Genomic DNA, 21,321 nt, shown 5'->3' on the forward strand with positions numbered 1-21,321 from the left:
CGGGTGCCGGTGGAGCCCGCGCAGCGGCGGCGTTGAGCCCCGTGGTCCGCCGCGGCGCTGCCCAGCGGGGGCTCCAGTGGCGGCCGAGCGGCGCCGGGGGCTGCCGCGCTGCTGGGTCGGCATCGCCCGAGCCAGGCTGTGCCCCAGTTTGTGTCCAATCAGAGAGTGAAGTGCGTGCACCGAGCGGGGCGGCAATGCGTAAACAAGCGCCGGGAAACTCCTCCGCCCCCGCTCTCCCCTCCGCGTCGCTCCCGCCCGCTCCCCGCGCCGCCCCGCAGCCTCCCACGCCGCCCGCCAACAACTCCGGTGAGGCGCGCGCTCCCGCCGTCCAACCGCCTCAACCTCCCTCCCCTCCTCCCCCCCCCCCCCGCCCGCCCAGCCGGCGCCGCCCGCGCTGCCACACGCACCCCACTCCCGCACACGCCCGCGGGTGCCCGTGGCTTCTGGAGGGGGAAGGTAAGGGGGTCGCTGAGCCGGCCGGCGGCGGGGGCAGGCGGGGTCTACCGGACAGGCAGAGAGGGACGCGGCGGCGGGGTGTGGATGCTTGTTGGGGGGGAATCATGTGTCATAACAAGTTGTTGAATGTGACATTGCTCTTGAACTGCGCTGCGGCCGCGGCGTGGAGCGAGGCCGCGAGGAGCAGGGGCCGCCGAGTAACTTTCTCCTCCAATTCGCCGCCGAGGAGGGAGGCGGCTGCGGAGCGGGCAGGGCGGCGGTGCTGGCTGCCGGCGGCACCGCGGAATGCGCTCGGGGAGAGGCTGATGCCGTTCGCGATGCTTGTGGCTTCCTGAGGGGGCCGGCGCGCAGCGCGGCGGGGTGACGGGCGTTTCGCGTCTGGCTGCTGCGGGAGCCGCTTCCACCTCTGCGAAGATTTTTCTAGCAAGGCGCCTGGGCGGCCGCTTAGCGAGAAGTAGGTTCTGGTCCAAAGCATCTGTTCCTGCGGGTAATTATCCCTGGCTAATGCTCCGTGGCAGTTTGGCTCGCTTCCGTCGTGATTAGCTTGGCTTATTATGTAAGATGCCACCGGAGGAGGAGATGCAGAAGTCCTCAGTGTGGCGGGGGGGACGCCGCTCCCCCGTGCCTTCCCGGCACCAGGTACCGGAGCAGAGGAGCAGTCCCGGCCCGGGCACGGCGGGAAGCTCACTTCGCAGCTCGCCGGTGGAATACGGCAGCTCATTTTACACGTGGGTTGGGTGTGTTTCCCAAACCTTGCCTGTAAGCGGAAACATAACCTGTTCTGGCTCCTCTCCCCATGTTTGATCTCTTTCTTTTTTCTTTCTCTCTCTCAAAAAAAAATCCAAACCAAAACAAACCAAAAAACCAAACACAAACCCAAAACCCAAAAAACCACAAACAAACAAACAAACAAAAAACCCCCAAACCAGAACCAAACAACCCCCTACCGCCAAAAACAAACAAACAAAGAAAAAACAACCAAGCATTTGAGTATAACGGAGTTTAAGAACCTGATTTTTCCTCCCCTTATGTGCATGTTTAGTATGTTAACATGATCTGGAGACGATTGAATGAATCATCAGTTCCATGGAATAAAAGCAAGTGAATCATCTCTCTTACACACACATACGTATCTGGGAGCATAGTTGTTACTTTAGATAGTGAAAGGTTACTGGTTGTTTCTGATAAGTAATGGGATGTAAGCATAGACAGTTCCCAGAAACCCACCAGGTTTCTTGGGGCTCCTTTGTGAGCTGGGAAAGTTTTGCAATACTGTTTTCCTGGCAGAGTGGTTGAATGGTAAGCTCTTTCTGAATCAACTTGCAAACCTTTATTTTAGTCAAATTCTTAACAGGACGATATTAATGCTAAGGTTTAAGTAACTGTATTATTCAAAGTGTATTAATTTAATTTAAAAAAAACCCAACCAATCAACCAAACAAAAAAATCCCAACAACAAAAAGAACCCACCAGTCTCTGAAATGGTATGGTACTGCGTCCATACCCTGAAGTCAGAGAGAGATCCTAGATGCTTTTAATCTGGAATTTGTTTTCCTTGGTTTTGTTAAACAAAAATGGTCTCTGTTAGAGTAAAAATACATAAATACGTATTTGGAAAACAAATTAAGTCACTTTATTTAGTAAACACATTAGAGTTGTATCTAGATAAACTCTTCCTGATACTTTTGCCTGTTGCTGTCTTAAATGGGAATGAGGCTGGGTTCTCTTTCAGCTCTTAACTTGGTTCCAAGGTAGAATTTCCATCCTCCACTTTTGCTTGCCATGTCTGTCTTTTTACAGGGGCAAAATTATGAATTTTATAAGATTCATTCCTCTTTTTTTTCATAGCATACCTGCCACTATCAAGAAATAAACCCACTGTTTACAACAGGGAGGTAGTGCTTTACCCATGGAAGCAGTTGTTGTTTTTACAATTTAAATTATGTAAAGATCTTTGTATGCCTTACTGGTAAAGTATGGGGGAATAAGTCTGTCATGGAAGAAGATTGGTTTCAGTATTTTTTACTGTTGAGTAGAAAAGGTACATTACCATTTTTGTTTGCCTATAACTGAGTGCACTAGGACTTCAAAAACAATTTTATAGCATTAATTACAGGATTGGAACAGATAAATGTGGGAAAACTGTTTTACTTTGTGGTTCACTTTGTGGCTTTTAACACCTCGCTATCAGAATGTTCTGAATTTAACCGAGTTAAGACCGTACTTGGCTGTGAACACCTTGTAAAACAGATTCTCTTAAGTATAGTGAGTAGCCAAGTTAAACAGGAAAAAAACCTATTTTATTTGCACATTTAAATCAACAGTGAAATAGCATTCATTCTTTTAATTTAATTTCCTTACAAATATGATAGAAACATACTTTGAGTATGGCATTCTGTGTCCAGACCTCAGCCAAAAGCAGTAGAGCAAATAGTGTTGCCAGTGGACTCACCACTCTGCCCCAGCATTTTTCCTCTGCTCTGTGTGTGCTGAAAGCTTCAAAGCAGAAGTGAAAAAGTCCATGTTTCAACGTTAAGCCTGCAGAACGTCCAAAATAAAGTGAGATAAAATGGGTTGATTTAAAGTTGGTTCTGCGCAGCTCTGTTTTTAAGATTGATGAGCAGGTGACTGTAGGATGCACTGCAGAACTTGGAGAAAAGTGGAGGGCAGAGCGTCTGAACTTTGTACTTTATTTTCTTGCTATGTTGGGATACATAGGCTTTGTTATGATGATAAATTTATGAATATATACTAAGTCTTACACTGCCTCCTATCAAAAAGGAAAAAAAATTGGATAAAGTTATATTTATTTGAAATTCATAGTACTTTGATAGTACTTGATAAGCCAAGGAAAGATCCAAGCTATTCCTGTGGAAAGACATACTGCTGGTGTTGGAAAAGAGAATCCTATCTTCACCTGTTGAAAACTCCACCACAAGTACACATTGGCCGGGTGGCTGGCCCCAAATCCTCAGTTAAAAACATTTATTGCAGTTGTCTGTGAAAGAGCTTAACTTTTATTATTAGTCTCAATATTTAAAATATTAAGAAATGCAATATTAAGAAAACAGTTACAAAAAGGTATTATACCAAGGTGTATCACTTTGTATTGCTTTATATATTAGCATTGTGGCTAATCTGTTCTTGAATGTTGGCAAATAGTGCTTTAGACATTTCCTACAATGACTCTTGTTCCCCTGACTATTGTCTTTTTCCCCTTACATTTTTCCAGTAGTGCCATGAAAAGTACCAGCTTGACAGAATCTGAGACTGAAACCTGTAATGAGCAGAGCACATGTAGCACTGTCAGCAAGCTCCACCACACTATGACGAGACTGTGTGTATCTAGTTGTATGTGTGGATGTGGGAAATATCTGTGTTACCGTCTCTATCTTAATGCTTATCAAATAAAGATTGCACACTGCCAAATGCAGGACATTTCTGTAGTGAAAGATACATACTGTTACTTGATCAGTGTGGTCTCAACTGCTGTCGCTGTTTGTACATGTGAAGCATAATTCTGACTGGTTCCCTAGAACTGAAAACATCCCATAATTAATGTTTTGGTGTTGTTTTTTTTTTCTTTGTCATTGTTTTACATGTGTTTTGAGGTTTGGTCTAAATTTTAAAAATAGCCTGCTAATTTGCTGTAGTAGTCCTATATTAGAAAAAAACTAACCAGGAGAAGATGAGAAGACTTTCTCAGAAGAGGTTAAAGATGAGAGTCAAAGGTTTTAGGAGGATCGTCATTTCCTTAAATTACTGTTATATTATTGATTGATGCATCACACGAGGCTTCAGGTTGTTGCAGTCTGAGCCAAGAGCTGCTTCCCCACGCTGGTTGTTAAACAGCGTGTCCCGTGTGGGCCCAGGTATCCACATAGCAAACGGGGTGCCTGTGCTGACCCCTTGTGCACAGCCTCAGTATTGGTTCTTCTACAAGGAGGAGAACCACTTTGTAGTCATACCATTTCTAGTCAAATAAATTATTTTTTAAAAAGGTACTCTTCCTACACACTAAATCACTAATGGAGATGTAGCGAGAAATAGTGTTGGGACCTAAATGGTGAAGCTGTGTTTTTTCACTGATTCGTGGGTATGATTCATTCTATGCATATCATTGAAGGCAGAGTTACAAAATTGTTTTTTGTAACACAAAAGACAGTTTCTGGCAACTTTCTGGCAGTTAACTTGCTTCCTTAGAGAAGTCTCTGGTTCTGTGCTTAGAGATGGCAGAGGGCGTCAATCAGTGAATACAATCTGAAAGCCACAAGGAGGGACGTAGTTTGTAATTGCTGTAGAATTTCTTGCATCCAGTTTATTATTCCTATCCTCCAAGCTCCACCCTGCATGCTTGTTTAGTTCACCTGCTACAGCTTATGTTTTGCATTATAAGCTCTTGGGGAGCACTTTGTCATTTGTAAAATTTGCAGCACTCCAGTATCCTGGCCAATTTGCCTTCTGGTCTCTATGCAAAGAGTAAATAATAGCTTTCATTTTAGATGTTTTTGCCAGAATTTTTACCATGTTTCTGTCCCAGTGCGATGAAAAAAACCAAAACAATTCCTCTGGAGTTTTAACAGAACTTTTGTCCTAAGACCAACACTGATATTTTACTATAAGTAAAATATGGCTTCAAATAGACACTAGTACAAATGAAAGAGAGTAATCTACATCCACATTTTTGTGACTCATGTGAAGCTCAAGTGAGGAGGACCATGAATGCCACCAAGAGCAAAATTAAGGCCTAAGAAAAATAAGACCTCAGTTTTCTTTTTAACATAGTTCAGCAGGAAAAATCTTGCAGGCATTCTGAAATGTGATGGAATTCTATAAGGGACAGATTGGCTGTAATTTCCCTAGTATCTTCTGGTCCATCTTTAAAAATAAACAAACAAGCAAATAACTATTCTTATGTAGCCAAAACACCCTGTGGTAGAGGTTTATTCAGTTCTGGTCTTGGAATCAGACAGTTCTTTTTTGCACCTGAGCAATCCTGGCTCCCTTCACAGTGATGTGAAGTTAGATAGTGCTTACACTGACTGCAGACAGATGAAATTGCTACAACTTCTTCATGAGGAATCAAATGCTGTGGTTAGAACTTGGTGATAGAGAGGCAGTTTATCTTCACCTTGTTATTACAAGAGTGATTTCATATTGGCACTGTATTAGACTACAGGAAATATATAGAGATGCAGTGTCATGTTACCTGGTACGTTTATATTATTTATTTTTGCAGTGGTCTTTTAAAGTCTTTATTTTCATGATCACTTTTTCATGGTATAATTGTTCTGTAGCAGTTTCAGGCAGTACTAATGAACTCTCTTTTACCACACAAAAAAAGAAAATACTCAACATCGTTTGCAGCAACTGTGAACTAGTAGTTGTATGATCTTATAGACTATTGTCTGACTTTTTAAGAGACTGTAACAAATATTTCCTATTGGCTGCAGCTGAAAAACTAATTTATGGAAGTAGAATATCTCTTCAGAAGAATAGTAGAATATCTCTTTAGAACTATCTCTTTAGAACTATAAAAGGAAACATTTTAATATGCATTGACATACATAGTTTTAAGAGTTTCTATCATCATATAAGAAATCAGTGTTTTAATATTATGAGATCACAGTTGAATTGTTTTCCTATGCCTATAGATTATTTGTATTTTCAGTTGTAAAGTGAGGATAATTTAGGTAAATAGGAACTTTTAAAAAACCCAAACCCTAATATAAGAAAAGAACATTGGCCATAACATGTGTTCTGTCCCTTTTTTGTTTGCTTGTTTGTTTGTTTGTAGCTTTCTTTGAGTGTCCTAACCCATGAAAAAATTCCTGTCAGGGAACAGGTGCCACTTCCAGTCTTGGCATTCTCTTAGTCACAGATTCTAGATGATGCTAGAAAGGACCTCTGAGATCATCAAGTCCAGCCTATGACCTAACACCACCACATCATCTAGACCATGGCACTAAGTGCCACATCCAGTCTCTCCTTAAACTCTTTCTGGGATGGTGACTCCACTCCTTCCCTGGTCAGTCCATTCCAATGTCTGATCACCCTTTCTGTGAGGAAGTGCTTCCAGATATCCAACCTAAACCTCCCCTGGTGCAGCTTTAGGCCATGCCTTCTCACCCTGTCACTGGCAACTGCATTTTTCCTAGTCTGTGAATCTGTGATGGAGAAAGGAAGTACCTGCAGATGGAAATCAGTTGTGTGGTCATAACTCCTATTTTAGCTTTGTCAGTGCAGTGTCAGTGTTTACTGGCCTTGAAAAGTATCAGGGCTTGATTCATAAAAGCATCTCTCTAAGTCTTAACACTGAGTCTCCTTAGCAGTTGCTTGTGCAATTGTACAGTGTAAAACCGATGACATTAACAAGATAATTTCCTGAATATGAAGCTCTACATAGAATTAAAAAAATAGCCCTGGAGTTCCTTTCAATAGCAGAAGACTTTGTATTCTGCTTTGTAGTTCATAGAATCATAGAATTGGCTGGGTTGGAAGGGACCTCAGAGATCATTGAGTTCAACCCTTGAACCAGCGTTGCGGTTGCTAGACCATGGCACTGAGTGCCACATCCAGTCTCTTTTTAAATATCTCCAGGGACGAAGAATCCACTACTTCCCTGGGCAGCCCATTCCAATGCCTGATCACCCTCTCGGTAAAGAAATTCTTTCTAATATCCAACCTAAACTTCCCCTGGCACAACTTAAGACCATGCCCTCTTGTCTTGTTGAAAGTCATCTCGGAAAAGAGACCAACCCCCACCTGACTCCAACCTCCTTTCAGGAAGTTGTAGAGAGTGATGAGGTCTCCTCTGAGCCTCCTCTTCTTCAGGCTGAACATCCCCAGTTCCCTCAGCCTCTCCTCATAAGGTCTGTGCTCAAGTCCCTTCACCAGCCTGGTTGCCCTCCTTTGGACCTGCTCCAGGACCTCAATATCCTTCCTAAACTGAGGGGCCCAGAACTGGACACAGCACTCGAGGTGTGGCCTCACCAGGGCTGAGCACAGGGGCAGAATCACTTCCTTGGACCTGCTGGCAATGCTGTTCCTGATACAGGCCAGGATGCCATTGGCCTTCTTGGCCACCTGGGCACATTGCTGGCTCATGTTGGCTCATGTTCAGCTTCCAGTTCTGGGTTTTGTTTTAACAATACTGGTAAAATAGCACTGCTGCCTTTGTTTAATTTGGATTGGAGCATCTGTTTATAAGCTTATTCCAGTATGTGTTTGAAGTCCCTGAAAGGCAAATTATCACTTTTCTTTGGGGTGTAAAATGTGTTTGGATTCTCTGCTTATAATAAGTTTCTTAGATAGAATTTTTCAGATGACTTTTTGCATTGTGTTACATGTATTCAAATCTTTGTGTAGTAACAAAGCACATTGAAGTAATAGAAACCAGAAGTTAAATATTCTGAAGACAGATTTCATTGCCAGTTAGTTACTACTGATCAAATCTGACAGATAAACTCTCTGCCACACATAAAGTACTTGATTGTGAGATAAAAGTCTTGAGTGATTCTTAGAGAATCATCCACAGTTATTAAAGCAAGATCAATTGTATGTATTTCCTCCCTGAAGAAGAATGGAATATGTAAGAAATCCAGCTCTTGATTAATTTCATAATGAAAGCACAGTTCTTTTTTCAGATTGAAGATCAGCTTTTACACAGCCAATGTGTGGATTAACTGGAGTTAAAGATGTTTCTTTCTTTCATGGTTTTATAAAATTGTTAGTTACTTTTTTTAAGAATCATCAGTACTAGCTGCAGAGGCAAAAGATTCTTTGTATGATACAAACCATATTCTAACTAAGTACTCTTAGTTGATTCTGGCTGTAGAATTTCTCTGCATACAAAGTGATTTTGAAGAGCTGCTTAATCAAGCCAATATTTTTCAGCTTTCCATTTATTTATGAAGTAAATTCTTGCCTTCGTGCCACATACATATTTACCAAAATTTGCAAGTGTGGACAGTGATCACAAAAAGTAAATGAATCGATTTGAAATAATGTATTCAGTGACAGTTGGTGCCTCACACAAACAAGTGTTTAAAAATCTACTGTTTATGTGTAATTTTAATGTATTTGTTGCTGAAAATTTGGAATTTTAATTTACATGGGATTAGTCTACAATTCAAAATTTCCATTAATTTCAAAGGTGCTTTTCCAGAGTGAAGCTGGATGAAACCAGTGACGAACCTTTAACAAAGGAGCTTTCCTATAATATCTGGCTTCTGAAGGTATAATAGCTCTTATTACATCACCTAAAAGAGAAAAACATGAATACTCTTGGGGTTAAAATCCATTCATGTCTCAAACAATAGTAGCAAAACTTGAAGGTGCATTTTCAGAAGCATCTATTGACACTGCTATTGAATTAGTAAGGTACCACCACTTTATCTTATGCTGAGCCCTAGCAGTCATTGAACTCCTTAATAAGGTTTAACTAATCAAGCAAGAATAAGTTTTCTGCTCAGCTAATGTGTTAAATGGACTTACAGATGCATCAACAACTCCAGAGTGGTGCTTCCCTTTATTGGCACAACTAGTCCATTAGATCAGCTCTGCTGATCAGTTAACTGTAGAGTTAGGACAAGTTGGGAATAGTTGCTTTGAGCTGAATTGTAATTATTGCAACCAAATAGCTAATTTGAGGGAAAAGTGTGGTTATCACCTGTAAAACAAAGGGGGATTGTGAGATAGTGCTCCATCATGGGCAGAAAGAAAAGGGTTCATTACCACCTGAATGTGGAAGGGTTTAGCTGGAGTGTCATCATGTGGTAGAGGCAGTATCTGAAGTAAGTCTGTCACGTTTGATACATGCAAGATCTATGAATCTTTGTTTCCACATTTGACTTAGTGATCAGGACTGAGAAGTAAGATGTAGAGTTCTGATTCTCATGGAATTCAGTCTGGCACTTTGGGGTCTTGCTAATATGTGTAATTACACTGACAGAAGTACAGCATTAATAGAATACTGCACATTAAGAAAGCAGTTCTTTAGTATTTATTTAAGGTAATCTGTAGTCTTCCTTTCTTGAATACTTATTAGGCTGCGGCTGTAGAAGTAGTTTTGCATTACATGGACATGAGTTGCTGGAGGAAGTTCAGTGTTCTCTGGTTCTGGACTACAAGGTGCACACTCTGCATCTGACTTCTTTCTTGGCAGTGGAGAGCCTCTCCACCTCCCCTGTCTAGCTCTCCTGTACTTAGATTTCTCAAGCACCTCTGATATATCAAAAAAAAAAATTTTGTTTTGGTTTTTTTGGTAATATCTGATAATATTGACATTAATTAATATTGACATAATATTAATGATAATTAATATAATTAATTTAGGAAGGATATTGAGGTCCTGGAGTAGGTCCAAAGGAAGGCAACCAGGCTGGTGAAAGGACTTGAGCACAGATCCTATGAGGAGAGGCTGAGGGAGCTGGGGCTGTTCAGCCTGGAGAAGAGGAGGCTCAGGGGAGACCTCATCACTCTCTACAACCCCCTGAAAGGAGGTTGGAGCCAGGTGGGGGTTGGTCTCTTTTCCCAGGCAGCTCTCAACAAGACAAGAAGGCACAGTCTTAAGTTGTGCCGGGGGAAGTTTAGGTTGGATATTAGAAAGAATTTCTTTACCGAGAGGGTGATAAAGCATTGGAATGGGCTGCCCAGGGAAGTAGCAGATTCTCTGTCCCTGGAGATATTTAAAAAGAGACTGGATGTGGCACTCAGTGCCATGGTCTGGTAGTTGCAGCAGTAGTGGATCAAGGGTTGGACTTGATCTCTGAGGTCCCTTCCAATTCTATGATTCTATATTAATAATATTGACATTAATAATATCACATAATATTGTAAGTGAAAAGAAATTTCCTACCAGTGATAGTAGCTGCTTACCATGTCATTTTTATCATATGTTTTCAAAGACACTGCCTTGCATGGTTAAGTATAATAATTAGACTTTCCTAATACAGCTATTTTTAAGGCTAAAGGGCTAAAATGTCAAGATGTTTTTTTATTTTAAGCTGTTGGTGTGACCATAATTTATCCATTGTAGTTCTCAATTGTGTTCTTAAAAGGCTTTCTTCCCAGCACTCCCTTATTCACTGCACAGTTATGAAGTGTTCAGGGATTCATCAGTAGGATTTGTTTGCAGTAGTATGTAGAATCAGCACAGAAGAATATAAAAAGAAAAAGAATGGCCTCAGTTTAGGTAATCTGAATGGCACCTTGAAGAACTAGTTTCTGACACCCCCTTGGATGCTAAATTGCTGTTGTATGTTGGGTATGTAATATAGGTCAGGGTTTCACAGATGGCCATGCATTCTTTAACATCTGTGACACACATGTAGCCCAATTTGCCAGTTTTCTGACATCACCAGTAGGGCTAAAATCATATGAAGATGAGCTTTTTTACTCTTAAGTGTCCTGAGTGTTCTTAAAAGCTGAACCTTAAATCTTACAGCAGAAATATGGTGATACAGACTACTTGGGACATTTTGGCTAGCCGTGTTGTTGAATAGAATGTGGAGAAGAGTCTTTCTGTTCACTGTTTGGGGAGCATTGAAATACTAGAGGAATGAATGGGTATACATGTATGTGATATCAAACGCCTGGAAGCAAAATAGAAAAAATTAAAAAAAAGCTTAACTGCCTCTTATACTAGATTGATTGGTAGAAAATATGCATTCCTAGTATTAAAACCGATGTTATTCTTCATATATGCAAAGGCAGAGATTTATTCTTCAGCTGGTTTGGAATCTGTAGTTTTTACTGAATTTATACTATTCTTGGAAGGCCTCATCTAGATACAGAATTGTGATGAATTTGGTTTCATGGAGATGTACAAGAGATTGGTTTTGCCTAAAGTTGGTGTATTTGGACAAAGGAATGTAACAGACAAATGGGGTTCTGGGAAAGGCTCCAGCCATACAGGTGGATTTTTCCATAATGCACTTGGAGGCACAAAGATGCTATTTTATTCCTTAAACTAACTATATATTGGGGCACATATATATGATTTAAAGTAGATGTAAGCTCCTACTGCCTGAGCTTGAAGAAACTGAGAAAATATCTTTCTGTGGTTAGTATAATATCAAGAGAGGGTACATTAGCTGTGACTCAGTGCCATGGTAACACCAGGATATGGTTTCTAGTTAGCTTGCAACACACATGTATCTGGCTGCTGGTAGACCCAGCTTGCAACTTTTCTTGTAATTAAAGCAAACAATATTCATTAAAAATACTTGATTAAAACAAACAAATGAATCTCTTGGATGAGTTCTTAAAATGGTATTGAGGAAGAGATGGCTGAGTTTAGGAAAGGGCCAGTGTAACTGTAGAATAGTAGAAGCCCACAATACTTAAATCTGGACAATGCAGAACCTTCTCTTGTTTTATATCTCAGTGAGTGGGATGTTACTGATCCCCTTATTGGAATGGGTGAAGTTTACCTTATTTACAGCAATAAACCTACGCATTCCTTGAAAGTTGTGAATGACAGTGAAATATCAATTCCTGTGCTTTCTTACTAGCAAAAGCATAAACATTACTAGTAGGAAAAGCATAAACATTGCTAAGCATCCTGTACTGATAGATGACTCAGGAGCTTGTGCTGTAGGAGCTGTTTATTTGTAGGTCAGAGTACATCAGACCATCATGTGTGGTATGGCTCTAGAAGTCAGTGTTGAACTTGGGTATTAATGGTCCTGACTGCTCAGTCAGGTGTCTGAGAGGAGCGAGGTGTTACATTGTGTTCCAAATGTTAATATAGCTGCTTAACTATAGTAACTTTTCTTGTAATCATTCTTTTCTATGTTTCTTGTGGGCTGAACAGGTTTGAAACAATGTCTAAAACCCCCAATACTCCACCTTTGCTCACTTCATCATGTTTTCATGGGCAACACTCACTTGGAAGTCATCAGCTCTGTGTGCACCAGTCGTCTCTGGACCTGTACCAGATAGAGGAGAGCAGTGATTCCATGTCAGCTGTATAGCTAAACAGGGTAGGGAGATCCAACTACTGGGCTGTGCAGTTTCTGCTCTTGTCTCACCATGTACCAAAATGAATCGGTGTAGTATACCCAGAAACAGATCATAGAGTCGGAGCTCCAGAACTTTTTTGGCTGCTATTAACATAGAAATTTCCTTCTCTAGAGGAAAGGCAGTAGATCAGATCTTTGCAGGATACCAGTCTGAGATACCTTCACAGTTAACAGATCCCTGCAGGATCAAACTGGATTGCAAGTAACTGCACAAGAGACTGCTGAGCTTAACAACTAAGAGCCTGTTTTAAAGTTGTTTTCCTCTGGGCAACGAGGTGTTAAATATATTCACTTGGGGAAATGTATGTTTGAAGCCTTTTTTTCTTCTCTACACTTCCATTTCTAGAAAGGTTTTGTATTCAGGGTTTTATTTTGCCATTGTCTCTTTCTTTGCATGTTCCTGCTTATCTCACAAGCACAAGGAACTGATTGAAACTCCAGGTAGAAGATAAACTTCAAAATAAGAAGAAACTCATGTATACTGAAAAGAAATCACAGAAAGATTGTGGAGAAGAATCTAGAGTACAAGTTCTGGTATGAAATTAAAAATATTTTTCTTGGAATTCAGGTCATTGTCTGATCTGGAAGACAAACCTCAGTACAGAGTGTAGCATGTAAAATAGTTACACTGAGTCTGTGCTGGCCAAGCAAAGATTACTTCTTACCGGAAAAAAAAAAAAAAAATTTAAGTGTTCAGACAAGCTTAGTTCCTATTCTGTTGTACATGGTGTCCACCAAAATTTTTTTTATGTTTTATCCAAATGTTGAAGTATCAGAAAACTTGTTCATATGAAAATTATCCACAAAGTCAGGACAACTTTCTAGTACTAGGTTTTTATGCTACTGGTAAAAATATTTTGAGTGTGATTTTTTTTTTAACTCCTTAAGACACCATAGGGAAAACCATATGTAAATTACTCTTGAGGTGTATTCTTCCATATCCACAATATGAAGTCAAAAGGCAATCAATTTCTTTAATACTGAGGATGTTGAAATCTTCCATGCATTTAAATAACACTGAATCAGCATTTATCTAGAGAATACCTTGGTCTATTCCTGACTCTGTATTTCTACTGAAGGCACTGGTAAAAGTTCCTGCTAACTTAAGGGGCCACAATTCAAATCCTTCATAATTGTAGTAGGAATTCTGAATTTAGACCTGTGGATTTATATGAAGTAAGAAAAAAAAAGATCTTTCCCTTGAAATTATATTATATTTAAAGCCCAATAAAGCTTATTTAAATTTAGAAAACCTTAATTGCTCTTTTTCACTTCTGTAGTATTAAATTTGCATTTTTTTTGACTTGTAATTTCTTCCTGAATTTGTGTGTGTAAAAAGTCCTCAGGCTACACCCAGGTGTAGCTGCATTACAAGGGGACTGGCTGGAATTGCTCGCCTGATTTTAGAGACACAGCTTGCTAATTCTGTTTTACGTAGATGGGCTTACAGCTACAATTTCAAAAGCTTTCTCTTTGTACATGCAAGACAGAGGACTGGAAGGCCACCATATATGTTTTCTAGGTCCATAGGTGGTGCTCTATAAAAACGCCCGTTTATTGCCCACTAAACTGAAATACAAGTTATGATCTCACTGTTGCTAAGTCCTGATTTCAGCTTGTGTAAAGTGCTGCAGCTAGAAGTTTGTTGGTTCTATGTTCAGGATGACGTTTAGAAGAAAGGATAGAGAGCAGAGAGAGGAGAAACTCACTACAAATATAGTTTAACTGGGTGACACAAAACCTGGAATAAGGACCAGTGCATCAGCAGGAATGAGACGGAGATATAATCTGGCAATATTCTTAAGGTAACATTATCATGATTTCCCTAAAATAGTGTCATGGTTTAACCAGGACAAATAGACTTTTGAGTCAAATGTTAGACTAGAGTACAGCTTAACTGTGAATTAAAAAATTCATCATGAAGGAGATGGAAACCAAAGAATGCTTAAAGGGGGGCTAGGCATTCATAGCCTACCAACTCTTTCCTTGTTGAAACTACAAAAAAATGTATGAAGTATTGAGGTGTTCATGAGGAAAACAGCAGAAAAAGCCCCCATGGGAGTACCTCTGAAATCTACATATTCCATAAATAAGTAATTAAGTTTCCTGACTTTAGATGAGTTCCAAAAGAAGTCTTGTATCATTCCATGGGCATATTCCAGATTTCTCAAAGATCTGGGATAATGAAATAGAAGAATAGGGTAAATAGCAAAAGAGAAATCACAAACTAGAAGGTATTTGTAAGTTCTATTTACAGAGTGCATTATTCTTCCCTCACAAAGCACAGACTTCTAAAAGAGTTCTGAAGGGTCCTGGTATAATCAGCTGGCAGTGTCAATGGGAGAGAAAAGAATGAAGGAAGTCTCAGATGAATGGGCATGGGGAATATCAAGCAGTTGTCTAATTACATTGCTACTGTGGTTGTTACTGCTATGCTCACTACTCAAATCTGAACTTGGTTCAGGCAATTGCCTGAACTTCAGGAAGGACGCAGAAAAGTTGAAACCCTGAAAGAATTGTACAGGACTTGGGCCACATGCTTTATCTTGAAAGACTCGAGGCATGCTTCAGTAAAAGTAAAGCTAAGAGGACACTTCCAGGCAGTAATCAAGCCAGTCCCTCATATTATCTTTTGTAAACTAAATGGAAACATTTGAGATAGAGTAACTCATACTCAAAACCATATTATTCAGTCTTTCAGACTAAAAAAAAAAATCAAATAACTGTAGTTTAGCAAATGAGGTAATAAAAACCAGACTATTTCAGGCTACAATTAAGGAGTTTTTTATTATTTTACTAATTGGAACCACAAATGATTGTGGTAGATACCTCAGTGCTGTCAATCTTGAAAATTAATAATAATAATTTAGTCAAAGTTATCTGTTCAACTTCAGGTGGGAATTAGTAAAACTAAGTCCTATGGATTTTGGTTATTGTTAATACATCTTGTACTAGATTATCATAGTGGTCTTTTTTGACTTAGTAGGTATTAAGGGTTCTGCAGACAGTTTTTACTGTACCATTTGGATATTTAATTCTACACAGCCCTGGCAGAGAATGTCCTGCATGTGATTACCTGAAAGTCTCCAGAATTCAAATTGCTAATTCTGTAAAGGCAAAAGAGAGGGATATGTATATCAAGAAGGCAATAGGATGCTACTGTTTTCAAGAAGAGCACATCTAGTGGGGTTTGTCCCGCAGGGTCATTTGTAAAATATCAGGCTGTTTAAAGTTTAAATGACCTTTTGTCTTCCTTTGTGGTGACTAGTATTCAAAAAGTGTATGGAAAATAAAGAAAGAATTGTCCCTGAAAGTTTGCAAAAGCCAGCCCTTTGATACAAGGGAGAGCTATGTAGTGTATTTGCATAACATGTTGGTCTCAAAGTAGGTTAGATATCTGCTTGGCCACTTGGTTTTCTTAAAAATACTGTTCCTTGTTTGTTTTGTATTAAACCCTTCTCCATTTATGTTTTTATATTCTTTAAAAATAAACATAGAAAAGATGTGCTGTTTTAACAACTGATAAAAGCAAACCAGCCAAGGTTTGGAGTGGTCCAAGGATCAGTGTGTTGGGGAAACAGTTCAGAAATATACAGGTTGTGAGCAATCCTGACTTACTTCAATTTAGGCCACATTGGGTTAATGGTTATTGAGGCCTAGTTAGAGGCTTTCTAAGAATGAGCTACTGGGAAAGAGATAACTTAATTGGCAACAGAGGAGGAAAATAATTATGTGGGAAGAAGGTTCCGTGAGAATGGTATGTGTGGTTGGAGTACAAGGCCACCTGTATGATAGGATGGTGTAAACAAGGCTTCTCTATATAAAGAGAGTGCAAGTTGCTAATAAACGATTTCATACAATCATATTGATGTGCACATGGAATCCTTAAGCCTCCGCAGACTGTTTTCCCACATCAGTGTTCTAGAAGAGCTCTTTCTGAAAGAATACAGACAGACTTGAGTGAACATTTCATATTTACTTTGCAAATAATAAGGTTAGGGAAAGTAAATATTATGTGGAAGTGCATGCTCTAGCTTCGTGAAGGTAACACAAGGGTGCATGCTGTGTAAGTAGAACTTACAGATGCTTAGGAATCCTAAGGAGTCAGAATTCCAGTCTTTTGGGTTTCTTTTCTTCATATTGGCAGATTTTTTCATATCATTGTTAGAAAATAAATGTTTTGTTGTACTTGATAAACATCTGTGTTGATAAGCACATTCTTTGGCATCTTTGGACTATACTCCAGAGGTGTGCAAGAAATAGCTTTGCCTCAGATGTACAATAATCTTTAAGCCCCTGTAAGAAATACTCAGTTTTCTGTAAGAAGTGGATTACACTAGTTCTGCAGTACACTTCAGTTTTCATAACATTTTTCACACTTGTGAGGGTGATGCAGCGTTTATTTTCAGAGTCAAAATGCAGTTCAAATCCCCCTAAAGTCAATAGGAAATATTGCTTGAAATTACTTCTAACTTATATCCTATACATTTTGATTTCTGTTTTACCTATACAATTTCTGTAGGAAAATCTACTGCTAAGAGGTTTTTTTACTTTTCATGTAATATGGCATTTTTATGCTCAGTGATAGGACATCAAAAATATGCAGTAACATAAATGGTGCTTTACTATGAATACAGTAAAAGTAGCAAGTATCGATGAGATGGCTCCCCAAAATACTTTCATTTGTATATAGTATATTCCTGTTCTAAAAAAAAAGTCATTATCTTGATACAAATATCTGTCTTTTATCAGATCATGTCATTATTCTTTATGGTTTCCACTGTGTTTATTACAATACAAGTGAAACATCTCCCAGCAGTGCATTAAACAATGTTCTTGACGTCTGCCACATGCTTTTAAGAAGGATGTGCAGGAGAGGGCCATGTTTTGGTACGAGTATGTTGAAAGTATTTATGTCAACAACACATAATAAATGTATAGTGTTACACAAAATTGTTCTCATATAGCTGATTGATCTATAGACAAACTACAGAGTGAGCTGCATACTGCCTAGATAAGTAGTTAATCTGGCACCCATTCTACTGTCACATTCTTTCCATTGCTCAGAGGTGTCGATCATGTCATACAATGGCACATCTGTATCTGGCTGTGGGGAAAGAGGACAGCATGCACCTGATGGTGATACAAATACAGGCTTAGTCATGTCACAGGTGTGCATAAGCCCTCAATACCTACTGGTACATCACCAGACAACACAACAGAAGGTTTGAACATTACTGATTTTGTTGTTTATGTTATTTTTGTGGGTTAACCATTAGTAGGTATCTAAGGACCACAAGCTTCTCGCTTATCCCTCAACCCTCCTGTGGAATGAGGGAAAAGTAAAGAAAAAGTAAAAGCAAAAAAACTTGGGGATTGAGTTTGAAAAAAAAAATAATCGCTTAATAAGTGAGGGGTAAATGGAAGAAGAAAGTAAACCAAGCAAGTGAGGCAAAGCCAGTCACTCACCACCTCCCACAGGCAAACTAGTGCCCAGCCAGTTCCTAAATGAAAGGCAGGTAACCTCCCAATCCCACCCCTTCTTTTCACTTCCTATGGCTGAGCATAATGTTATATGGGATGGAGCAGCTCTTTGGTTAAGTCAAATCATCTTCCCGGTTGTGGCATCTCCCAGCCAGTTGCACACCCCACAGTCTTCACTGTGGCATGTAGTGAGAAAGAGGGAAGGCCTTGGGGCTTAAATACTCTTCAGCAATACCTAGAACATCTCTGTGTTATCACCACTGTTTTGGTCACAAACCTAACATAGCACTGCATGGGCTGCTATGAAGAAAGTTAACTCTCTCCTAGCCAGGCCCAGTTCAATCAAGTTCAGGATGAGCTAGGAAGCATTTGGGTCTTAAACTATAAAAATCTATAGGTAACATCTAAATAACAAAGTCTTTTTGTTACAAAGGAAGATGACAGATTTTTATAGATACCCTTAGTGCTTTTAAACACATTTTATAATTCTCATAATAGAGGGGAGATGAGTGTAACTGTGCATTTTTATAATTTTAATAAAATAGTAATAGTAATAATAATAATAAATGTGTAGATGTTAAATACTCTATCAGTACTAGATGTGTATTAACCAACACTCTCTTCATCACAATAGAGGTAAAAGTACATGTAATTACGTCATTGAGACATAAATATAATATTATTTTATTTTAAAATAGTGTTAGGTGTTCCAGTAAACGGCACCCAGCTGGTCCAGGACCCTTGTGTTTTGCTGAGGTGCATTCTATATGTTCACTTCCATAATTACTGGAGTTAGGAAGATTAAAGAGTAGATCTGCTTTTCCCCTTCAAAAATTGCTTTATTTTGATCAGCTTTTGTTTTACTCCTTTACTAAACTCTGCGGTCAACCTTTAGATTTCTCCTGATTCATTCTCCTACAGAGACAAGCTTTCTCCATCCCCTGTCTTCCCTTGGCCTCCCTGCCCCGTAATATATGAATTATTCCTTTACCCACAGAAGACCAGAAGGCATGCTTCTGTGGATGAGCTTTGCTCAACAAAGCTGTTTTGCTGGGTAGTGTTACTTTACAGCCACCCTAGAATTCCCAGGAAGTATGATTTCTTTGGTCCTTTAGGAATAAACAGAAAATAAATATAATTTAAGAACGAGTCAATACGGATAAGCACAGATTTCCTTAGGGCTGGATAGTGGTAATACATAGGGCAGCCCCCAAATCTTGTTTTCTCAATTCTCACACAGAACCACCTCTAACAGAGAGCCCATTTCCTACATTAATTACCCACTTCTGAAATTATGTTCTCTTCTATGATGACTGGGCTATAGGTGTTCAAAAGCCAAGTAGTGCACTGAATAAAAAAATTGAGTTGATTATGTTATAGAAGGACATATTCTGCAGTTTAATACTCTTGAGTTTTCCTCTGCTAGAAGGATTTGGAATCCCGTTACATAAGCAAAATGTAACAGCTCTACCCCAAAGCTATAGCACTTTGAAAACACAATTGTTTTTTCTGGAAGCTAAAATTGTTAATAAGAATTTGAGTTAAATTTGTTATTTCCAAGAAATCTAGCTACCCATAGATGCAGAGGTGTGCAGGAGGGACAAAAGGAAAAAAATGAATTAAGGGAAAGAAGAGGGAGGTTTGGACATGTGGCGCAGCTATTAAATCCAGTTTAACAGAACAGTCTATTTTGCTTTTAGACACTATTCCAGGGAGCTTATTATAACAGTCCTTAAATTACTTAACACATACAGTAGCTTCTTCAGAATTTAAAGTTCTTAGACATGTCATGGAGTAAATGGGAATCGACACATTGCTGCTGTTTGATATAATGATTCTGATCTGTAATGATTTTAGGAAAACCCAGTGGCTTTCATTTAGTTTACATTATGATGCTCACCACAGGGGATCCTGTAGGATAATGAAGATGAGGAAGTTACAGAGCCAGTGCATACTTGGGTCTATCCCTAGTATCCATGCTGCACTTACCAGGGACCAATGTCATAGCCATGAGACAAGACCTCAGTATGCCCCATGGCAGAGACCTCTGATGCAGTTGAGGCTCAACTGGAATGACTGACTCTTTCTGTTCACAGAATACTGAGGCTGGATCTCTGGAGATCTCTGGAGATCATTTAGTCCAGCTCCCCTGCTGAAAGCAAGGTCAGCTAGAGCAGGTTGATCAGGACCTTATCCAGTCAGGTTTTGAAAATCTTTGAGGATTCTTGAATTGTAGATACACCAATCCCCCAGCCATCTTTGTGGACCTTCACTAGACTTGCTCCAATATGTCCATGTGTCTCATTGGGGAATCCACAACTGCACACAGCATTCCAGATGTGCATTCAAAGAATGCTCTCTGTCCCATCACCAGGTCATTAATCGTTACATTAAGCAGTAGCAGCCCTCTATCAGCCCTTGGGGTACTCCGGTAGTGACTGATGTCCAGCTGGACTTTGTGCTGTTGATCATAACCTTTTGAGACTGTCAGCTCAGGCAATTTTCAGTCTCCCTTATTGTCCATTTGTATAGTCAAGCCCCTCTATTCAAAGCAGCATCAACCAGATTGCCATTTGCCAAGGATGAAGATTCCACAGCCTCACCAAGCTACCAAGCCCAGCATTTGTCCACACTTACAGTGGATTGTTTTTTCCTTATATTTAAATGGGATCATGTTTCAATTTGTGTCCGTTGCTTCTGAGAGTCTCCTGCTTTGTCTTATTTACTTTGCCCATCAGGTATTCATGCACATTGATAAGAAAACCTTTGAGTAAGGATATGGAAACATTTCTCTCAGTCTCTTCTCACATGACAGATGCTCCAATACCTTAATCATCTTAGTGGCTCTTCAAGCACTTTGTATCATAAAATCATGAACAGAGAGAGAAAATCGTGGCAGAGTAGCAGTTTCACTTTTTGTTGTCAGTATTTGCATCTTGTCTGATTAATGTCACTGAACTCTGTGGCTTTGAAGAAGCCAATTGAGGAAGCAGGGATTGTCATAATCTTTTGTCTATGCTAAATTAATTACTTATTGTATATTTGTAAGTGGTTATGAGTTTATTCATCCCTGGGCACTAAGTACCATATAAATTGGTTCCTGTTCACACCAGTACCAGTGGTTTAGACAATAACATCATTGAGAGGTCATGTTCATAATGAGGATGTTTCCTCTAAAATTAAAAATACTGACCTTTCTATTAATTAAAAATTATGTTTCTAGAGATTTGGACAGGTAGTCCAGACAAACTATGGAGCTCCTTTTTTCTTCATCAAAAAGTGACTGTATGTAATTTATCTACAGCAAAACATTATACTTTCCATTTCTGTTCTTTATAACAGTCTTTGTTCTGTG

The 21,321-nt window shown here is 39.6% G+C and overlaps 1 protein-coding gene across 3 annotated transcripts in view; it reads left to right on the forward strand.

Moving 5' to 3' along the window:
• The first annotated feature begins 269 nt into the window (after window positions 1-269).
• PCGF5 (polycomb group ring finger 5) overlaps window positions 270-21,321 on the forward strand; it is a 65,648-nt gene continuing 44,596 nt past the window's right edge. For 2 of the 3 annotated variants that reach the window (XM_030453036.1, XM_030453040.1), the window contains exon 1: window positions 376-456. The gene's annotated coding sequence lies outside the window, so the exon portion shown is untranslated. Of the gene's footprint in view, window positions 307-375; window positions 457-21,321 lie in introns of those variants that run through there. The other variant, XM_030453039.1, reaches the window with a different exon arrangement.

The sequence above is a fragment of the Calypte anna genome, chromosome 6 (assembly GCF_003957555.1).
Source record: "Calypte anna isolate BGI_N300 chromosome 6, bCalAnn1_v1.p, whole genome shotgun sequence".
Taxonomy (NCBI): Eukaryota; Metazoa; Chordata; class Aves; order Apodiformes; family Trochilidae; genus Calypte; species Calypte anna.